The 10,223-nt window shown below is 31.0% G+C and overlaps 1 long non-coding RNA gene across 1 annotated transcript; it reads right to left on the minus strand.

Annotated features, from left to right (window-relative positions):
• Positions 1–5,263: 5,263 nt before the first annotated feature.
• On the minus strand, positions 5,264–8,160 carry LOC132734331 (uncharacterized). The gene is made up of 3 exons (XR_009626296.1): positions 7,566–8,160; positions 6,451–6,553; positions 5,264–6,191 (listed from the first exon to the last, which is right to left on the minus strand). It is a non-coding gene; the product is annotated as an uncharacterized LOC132734331 (long non-coding RNA).
• Positions 8,161–10,223: the final 2,063 nt, after the last annotated feature.

Genomic DNA, 10,223 nt, shown 5'->3' on the forward strand with positions numbered 1-10,223 from the left:
AATTTTTAGCGGCAAATTGTTGGGACGTTTGTAACGTCAATTGCAAAAGATCTTCAGAAGTTCAGACATTATGAAAGTTTTGCGAGATGTTCGACATGTTTAATTTCTGCATAGGGTCTATGCATTCAATTCTGACAAAACAATTTAATTTAATGAAAATAATAGTTTATTTCCTTCATCAGGATAAATGCATATTTACAATAAATAATTGTAGTTATTATTTGTATTACATGTATTTACCCTGGTCCGTTTGATAGTTATTGCTAGCCGGTGTTAAGTAGATTTACCGCAAAGAATAATTGTCAGTTGATAAAATATCTTTCTTTATCTTTGATAATCATATTGTTTAAAGATCGGACGAGGGCGGTTTTAAATTGATACTACAAATCAACATTGAATTTACTTAATAACACTGTCCGTTAATTGTCTAAATTACTCAAAAATCCCGATAAATAGCGGAAAGTATGCGGCACTCGGACCTTTATACAGGAGAATGGAGCGAAAAGATGACCACATTATATCTTGGGTCATCATCACAAACAGAAAATTTTTTTTGGTATATGATCAACAGATATTGAACACTAAAATGAGTACTTTCAGAAACAATGACGCTGGTAAAATGTTTCATTTATATTGCAACGTCACGAACGCCATTTTGTTTCATCATCAGCGTGCGCCGGATTGTGCACCCCATGTGATTTGTAACTGTCACAGAATTGTTATTTGTAAACATATTGTATTGATTTTTTCACTGTTTATTAAGGACATGTTTTCATATATGTCTCTTGTAAAATCATATACGCAAATTAAAAGATGTGAACAGTAGAGCCGCAGTTCACGAACTTTATGAACAGCCCTTGTATTTTTCTGATTACGACATCCCAACGGCCATGCAGCGGACCGAACAAAAGCACGTCTAATCAACGGATCGAATCATTGTAGAGTATGCTTCGACGCAGGGTCTTTCAAATAGAATACTATTTGAAAGATCCTGTTCGACATCAATGCCTAGACTTCTTATAATTTTTTCAAAGATATAAGAGCTACAATCTTATACAATGATGGAAATGTTTTTCAAAGACAATGTTTGCTTTATTGTTTAATGCTAATAATTAAGCAAAAATTGGGTTAATTTGCTCTCGTGTGGAATTTACGCGACAATTCAAGTGGACATCCAAAAGGAAGACCTGACGTGATGTTCAGTATGCAAGAACTGTATAATTCTGTTAGTCAGCATCATAAAGTTAATATATGTGACTTGAGTATGTGTTCTGAAATGATTCAAGTAATTTGAACAGACGGGGATGTCTTTCGGAGTTCATGAATTTGTTTGACCTGATAACTTCAAGCAAAATAGAAGTTTGCAGTGTTGAGAATGTCTATAATCGAGTCTATGACATCCCGACTCCTTGACACCTCAACCCCTAAGACATCTGGACCCATGACACTTAGATCACAAAAACACGTAGACCCCTTAAATTTACTGGACATTTCGACCTCTTATTCTATCATGTTCTTGAAGAGGTTCACTTCGAAAACATAATGAGCATAAAGACGTAAATATAGAAAACAAGCTTATTTGTTTACAAGTTTATTATATGTAGATAAGGTTAAATTAATCCAAGTTTTCTTTTTAGAATGTTTACGGTAATAATTTACCTTAAAGGCCAAACCAAATCTGCTTTGGTGATATGTGTTCATGTTTGTCTTTGTTCCTTTTTTTATGGGTGATTGAACTGGTTTTGCAAGTTAAATGATGGATGATTGATTTTGTATGAAAGTCATTTTCAGTTGATTTGGTTCTGGGATATCTATTCTTTCTTGGTAACTGACCACTCCTTGCATTCAAGGCAATAACATCTCTTAAGTCAGATATTCGAAGTATATATACAATGTATTTCTTTATAGAATTATTGATAGATTTTTTCTGATCCATTATTATTTATTTGAAACTAGGTCTCATCTATTTAAAGTCTGGTATGTATATATTTATTCTAATTGTAATTGTAAAATGTTTATAATGTATATATCGTATTTATTGTAATTATGAAATATGCAATTCATTAAGTTTCTATTGTATAATATTTCTCTTTGTTATTTGTACTATAAACTTTTATTTTTGTTATAGGTTTCTTCTACACCTGAATAAATATATAAACATCATCAAAGTGTTTATTGTTGAAAAAACCCCACCACTACAAATTGGCTCCCCGACAAAGGACAGGAAGCAAACCAGGCGAGCTGTTTCTGGCAGAGGGGGAGAGCAGTGCTGAGCGGCATGACGACCAGGCCTAGCAGCTGGATCCGCCCTTTCCGCGACTGTCAGAGCAGCAGTAAGAGAGATTTCTCACATCTGTACATTGGTATACCTCCCACCCCCATCCCCACCCAATCCATTCTTTTATCAGAGCTTTTTCGCGCCATAACGACCAGACACATGTATATATAAACTTTGTTAATAGACATCAGCTGGAAGTGCAATAACTAGGACGCGGAGGATTCTGTACATTTGGAACTCTAAACTGTGATATTTTGTGATTTTTATTTTTGTGTTTGTGGAATTTTTATAGTCATGTAAGTAAATATTTTATTCTTATGTATGTTTAATGTTTTTGGCGGTATTTTTCATCTTTTGTAAGAACTATTTTTCTTTGTTAACTTCAGTACGACTTTCGGCCCATTTTGTGTGACCTGTTTCTGGAAATTTAATAACAAGGTAAATTTCTTTATATTGATACATATATTAAGTACATTTTTGGTTAAATTCAGTTGCTTTCAAGGTAAATTTTTGATTCTTTCATTAAAAAAATAGGACTTGTCATTTGATTTATTTTATGTAAACAACGATAATGTAATTTTGTCACACAATTTCGCGATCCTTCAAATTTCTATAGGTAATTTCGGATAAACTATAAATTTCGGATAGTTAATACTATATACAAGAAACTTAATTCCATTTAGTTTATATTTTGATAAATCTTTTTGAAAATACTGCTACTGTTTATTTGTTTTGTGTTTATTAATATCTTTGTGTATATTTTATTTTTGTGTATGTAAATACATGTAAATAATATTTGTCTTACTGCATGATATGCATTGATTTACATTTAGTTATAGTTATCTGGGTAATCATAGTAAAAAGATATAGTATAAATACACTTAAATAGACATTTAAGAAAACTTTAAGGTCTTTAAATTATTTGTTTACTTCGAAAACGATATTTAGAAAAAATTAAGGATCTTGATTACTGTGTTTATTGTTTATATTGTGTATTGAATTCATATTATAATATAAACTCTATTTCTTATCTTTCTATCTGTACTTCTCTGCTAAACTAACAAATTAACACCCAGAACCAATTCGCGTGAAAGTATTTTTTATATTGAAAGTAAGTGCGTGTTGTCGTATTTTGTTTTTAGCGTTTGTATGATTGGTAAGTCATTTGGTTCTGGAATATAACATTTCTTAGTAACTCAGACTACTCCTTGTCTCGCTTTCGAAGTGAATAGATCTAAGTTAGACTAGTTAACTATCAGTTATTTCTTTACAGAAATACTTGCTTAATTGTATCTTGTATTCAATTTATTTATTTTGAAGAATCTTTTCTATCAAGCCTGGTTTGATATTTGTATAGATTTATTTGTGGAATTGTTTTTATTGTAATTTGAATTATTGTTTTATTTTGTGTTTTATGTATTTTGTGAAATGTATTTGTCTTGTATTATATTTGTTTGTAATGTGATGTCTCATACTTATTTTATTTGTAACAAGTTTTATTCTTTATTGAATAAACATATATAAGCATATCAAAGTGTTTATTGTTGGAAACCCCACTACTATAAGCTAATATATATGCTGAATAATAAATGAAATCATATTGAGTCGTTAGTATTTAAACAAGTTAAGTATTTTACATAAGGAATAGAAAGAACGCACTACATTTAAGGTAGAACGCGACACTTTGCAAACTTTCGAGTAGCGTCTTGAAAATTGGCATGCAAAAATATTGACCATATTTCTGATTGGATTTCGTTAATTTTATTTCAATAGTTTCAGCCAATTTTTGTGCACATGATGTCAAAGTTGACCACCAAAGCCCGTTTTTGAACATGACGTCGTTGCATATCTTTGGCAACTGTTACGGGTATTTCAGCGTCATTGGCGGACCCTACAGCATCCAACGGAAATTATTCTTTCCTTTAAGCAAATATAAAATTTATTGTTTTACGCCGAAAATTGTATGAGAAATGGAAAGAAAATTGTCAACTTTGTGTAAAATTTGACGTTCAGTTTAGCCGCAATTTTCGGCTTTAAAGAGGCTTACTAAAATATTTCTGAAATAAATTTTTGATTTTTTTTCTTTAAACGTTCTTTAAAATGTATACTTAGTCAAAATAACTAAAACATATAGGGGGTCACCGACCCAATTTTTTCGGTACACGTGATTTTATTTCCCCCAACCCGTGAGTAATTTTGTTACGAAATTCGACGTATGCAGATACGTTTGAGACTTCAAAGTGCGGCAATAATGTTCAGCTTATCGGGAGAATCGTTCTAGAGTTTTACTTATACATATAAAACAACAACAGTGTTCCATTGCAAATTCTTAAAATTGTACGAAAAACAAACGATTTGTTTCTTTTTGTAAGCATGATTAATAACTTCATAAGGAAATGTAAACAGACGCATGTAAAGAAAATGACGTCGGCGTTCAACGCAACGCGTCCGCTGCGCAAACATAAATAAATACAGCTGAGAGTAATCATTTGCGGTGTCTCTTTTGATATAAATATATTAATACAATAAGATTGATAAAGATATAAGATAATAAACTTGAATCGAGAAATATGCCTAAAGGAACAAAAAGCAACTATATATTTTTTATGTAAATTTAGAAATTTACGGAAATTCAATCATAAATTAATACTTAGTCTACAAGAAATGCTGCACATCTATAAGTTTTGCATTACCCACACTATGAGTGATACACTGTGAGTGATTTGTATTTTATTTCACCTATTAAAAAACCAGAATTTGAATTTTACTTGTAATCAAAAACTATTGCAACAATTTGAGAGAATTGGCGAAATATTGACATACTATTCATAAATGACATAAGTTCATTAATGAAACTTAGTCAATTATATTAGCGTGAAGCAAACAGTCATGCTTGAAACGTTAGCTCAGTGGGTGTTGGATTACATATTCTCTCGTTTTGCTTATCATTTTAGAATATCATAATGTTAAAAATAACGATTACCCAGCAAACAAAAGACGTTGTACCAACGTTGTATTGACGTTAGACCCTGACGTTGGGTAAACGTTGGCAGAAGGTTGGATTTGAAAGTTTTTTAGACGTCAGAAACCGACGTCTATACAACGTCATAAAATGACCTTTATCCAACCTTTTCTGACCATAATCCAACCTTTTCTGACCATAATCCAACCTTTTCTGACCATTATCTGACCATAATCCAACCTTTTCTGACCATTATTTGGACATTATCCAACCTTTTTCTGACCATAATCCAACCTTTTCTGACCATAATCTGGCCATTTGCCAACCTTATCTGACCAAATTTTCTGACCATGATTTAACCTCATTCAAAACTTTTGGAATATGATTTTTTTTTCATTTTGAAGCTCTTTAATAGGGTTAATAAATAAGCATTCTTATGATTTTAGCAATTTATTTTATACTAGGAATCACAAGTACAAAACAAGAAATGTGGTACTATAACAAATGCAATATTTACATAATATTTTTTGAAACTATTAAACTTGACGGTATGTACTTTAATAACGCTTCATGTATTAATTAAGCATGTTTTAGAAATAAGATAAACAAAATCCTTCTTGAATATTAACACTGACATTTTATATAGCAAACATCCATCCATGTGTTTTTTCTTATATCACCACTGAACTGATCACTCTGAGTTTGGGATTTTTCAATCATCTATCCAACTCACTGATTGTATATTTGTCTTTGTATTTTATTACTGAATCTAGATCTGAATGTTAAATGGAACAATATTCTGAATATTTTGTTATAACTATAAATAGCAATGTTCATGTACATGTATCTTCATTAGTATTCTAGCTTCTTTCGTCCTCCTACACTATGTCGATCTGGGGCATACTTTAAGCGTATCATTACCGTCTCCAACCTGAGATCTCATCACACTTTCTGAAATTAAAAAAAATAAAATAATCAGTTACAAGTGCAAGAAATAAATCACTTATACATATTATAATTAAACGAAATTCTAACAAAACTCTCCAACTACTTAAAAAGATACTTATTATTTTTAATTTAGTTTAAACCATGTAGTTTCGTGTACCTACTGTATATATCTATTAATTTTGATAAAAATGGCTTCGTGAATTTCATTATAAAATCAAGGGTAATAAGATCACTGTATTTTCTATAATATTTTGAAATATACCTGTCACAAAATCTTGGTAGGTTTTCATTTTTCTTTTCCTCTAAATATTTTCATCTTCCTCCTAAACTTTTGACACATGTTGAATTATCATAATTTTCACAATCTGAAAGACGAAATATAATCGTTTTAGAATTTAACCATGTGGTGGAAGGATGTTTGTCTAATAAATAGGCAAAATCCAATTACTATTAATCTTAGTTAACTCATAAGCGCATGAAAAACTGATATAACAAATACCAAAATGAAATTAATTCTACTCCCGCAAAAATTGATATTGTTATTTTTTATATTCAATGTACTTTGTACAAATGCTCATACAACACCAAAGAAATTCACATGTTACTGTCATTATTTTTATAGATATCATCTCTGCCCAGCATGATCTGGTCTGCTAAGTGTATATAGGACAGACTGGCTTAGTGTAAAACCGTTTTATGATACGAGCATACAACTTGTTGATAAGCAGGCTAATTAACAAACTATTACTTTTATTGATTTATAACTATGATAATGTGTTTTCTGATGGATAATATGTTGTTTGATTACATTAATAAAAAGATAGCTAGTCAAATACAATGTGCTTTCAGATATATCTTACCAAAGTCGTATCATTTACATGTATCAAATGCCATGAATCATTATCATAATATAAGAAACACATGGTATGCTAACAGTATGGGTCAATTAACAACGAGTAGTTTAACAACAATCAAACTGCATCTGATACATGTGTAAATGACTGGCCCCTCATATAAGGGAAATTCATGTTGATAAGAAATAAGAGGAAATTTAATTTACCAGCATTTGAATAATAAGAGTCTTACGTACTGCATTTAACTTTTTATTGATTTCAATTGCTAGGATATTTCCTACCGTTGATTGTGCATTTATTTGGCATGGCGATATAGTGTGGGAAAATTGATCCGATTATACAGACTGTTCTATAGCAAATGATAAAGTGTTCTTACGTGGAAACAAAAATATTTATAATTATCTCGCGAAATCACGTTACATTAAGTTTTACCAGTCAAACATTTCAATGATCAAATAACCATCGAATCCAAGCAAACATGCGGTAAATTAGCATTGAAAAACAATATATAATGTTTGCCTACCTTTTTCTTTTGTTTGGAATATACAACTTTGTCTGTCAACCCGTCGTTTTTTTGTCCGCCAATACAATTGAATTTCAAATCCGATAAGTCGCATATTCGAATTTACTAAATTATTTACCACTATAAAATGAAGCCCTCAAAATGTTAACAGCTTCATTGTAAATTATATAAACACTTCTTAGACTAATTCGAGGAGATAAGATATTATTTAAACGAAAATAGAGCAAATATATTTCATACTGATCTGCGACTATCCGTTTACAGAGCGCCACCTATCGAATATCGTACGTTAGCCACCCACGTGATACTGTTGTTTTGATGGAGAAAATGAATATATAATGTTCCCTTTCTAAACTTAAACTTAAAATTCTCGCTGTTTATGCTTTCATTTATATATATATTGGTTTCATAAATTAAATTCACCTATTGTCAGATTACCGACCAAAACCCGACGTCGAGTCGACGTCAAAATGAAACGTCTGTTAGACGTCGGGGATTCAACGTCGATTTGACGTTGTATGAAGGTCACCGACGTCGCGACCAAAATTCAACGTTGACCCAACGTTGGGTCAACGTCGGGTGTTTGCTGGGTAATTGAGAATTCACCATAAACGCTGTATTAAAAACATTACTATCAATTTGGCCTTTGCAAATATTCATTATTCACTGTATAGCCAAATTTAAGGTAGAATTTATTTTGAACAGAAAAATTTAGAAACAGTACTTTAAACATGAAATATAATGAAACGCTGTAAATACACGTCTGCGGATTTTAGCGAACCGGCGGCCCTGAGCTAGATACTGCACAAGGGAGTGTTGCGTTGTAAATCTTTATACAAAATAAAGATATTTCAATATATATTGTCATTTTTTTGTCTGTACATGCTACGGGCACTGTAGAGGATCTGTCGATGTTTCACTAACTATTTAATCAGTATTCAACTGACATGTTAATAAATCTGAGAAATATTATATTTAACTCAAAGTTTTACTATTTAATGTTATTCTGACAAATGTCAAATCTTTTCTCTTGTGGAAAGTGGGTAATTCTGAAGTACATCTTTATTCACTGTTTTATATTCTGATCAAAATCTGTATTTACAAGAATAAAAACGTCATAAATTTAGGTATTATCAGATCGTGTAATTAAAAAAATACGTATTTTAGTAAATACGAACTTCATTCAAAGTTCCCGCATATTACGAGTGAACGGATCACGGTATATTAGTCATATACGTATTGCATGATATACGGTCCCGTATATCAAATTTCACTTATTTTTACCTGTCTATCTATAATATACGGAATTCCGTACCCTTTATTGTATCCATATATTTTCCACAGTGGTCATAATAGCGTAAAGTGCCGTAAAAAGCGGGATTTTTACACATGGCGAGCGTTTTAATAACGTCTAAAAACCAAACGCCCTGTGATAGCATGACTTTTATCCAAAGGGGTGGGGGAAATAAAATCATGTGTACCGAAAAAATTGAGTCGGTGACCCCTGATTTTATAAGTTATTTTGACTAAGTATATATTAAAAGGACGTTTAAAGAAAAAAATCAAAAGTTTGTTTCAGGAATTTTTTAATAAGCCACTTTAAAGCCGAAAATTGCGGCTAAACTGAACGTCAAATTTTACACAAAATTGACAATTTTCTTTCCATTACTCAAACAATTTTCGGCGTAAAACAATAAACTTTATATCCGCTTAAAGGAAAAGATAATTTCCGTTGGACGCTGTAGGATTTAAGATATTCTGTCTGCCAATGGCCTTGAAAAACCCGTAACAGTTGCCAGGGATACGCAACGACGTCATGTTCAAAAACGGGCTTTGATGGTCAACTTTGACGTCATGTGTACAAAAATTGGCTGAAACTATTAAAATGAAATCAACGAAATCCAATCAGAAATATGGTCAATTTTTTGCATGTCAATTTTCAAGACGCTACTCGAAAGTTCGCAAAGTGTCGCGTTCTACCTTAAACAGAAAGTATAATATATTAATTTTGTATATATGTATACATATTATCCGAAATAACAGTAATTGCAATAGAAATTGTAAACGTTGTTTTATCATGATAAATATCTATCAGTCGTTTTGTAATAGCAAATTATGTCATAATGTCCATGTGCACTTGTTTATTTCTGTAAATCGAACTACTTATATCAGGAAATCTTAAGTTTATTGGCTCTTTAAATACTATATTTTAATGAAAAAAAACAAGTACGTGTGTTGTTATACATGAAATAAAATATATTTCGAGAACAGTAGTATTGAAATTTATTAAGTATTGAGAACTTTTCTTTCGTTACAAACCAAAAGTATATTGTATCAAATTACGAAAAGTAACAAAAACATCCGAAAATTAATACAGACTCAAGCCAATATTGCAGAACAATAAGTAATGTTAAAATTAAAGAAATTCCTTATCTGGCACTGAAGTCACAAACAAAATAATAATATCGATAATACCATTACAATATTAATGTATAAACAATAAACGGGATCATCCTTACTTTTTACCGGTGTATCGAATCAACAAGTGTGTTTTTGTTCTTTACTTTTCCGTCTTCATTAATTTTTCATTTGGCATTTGTTGTGTTAGATACATTTTAATTTAATGGTATTACATACATGATATCGATGTATCAATCG

The sequence above is a fragment of the Ruditapes philippinarum genome, unplaced genomic scaffold (assembly GCF_026571515.1).
Source record: "Ruditapes philippinarum isolate M1 unplaced genomic scaffold, ASM2657151v2 ctg2046_1_1_1_1, whole genome shotgun sequence".
In the NCBI taxonomy this organism is placed as follows: Eukaryota; Metazoa; Mollusca; class Bivalvia; order Venerida; family Veneridae; genus Ruditapes; species Ruditapes philippinarum.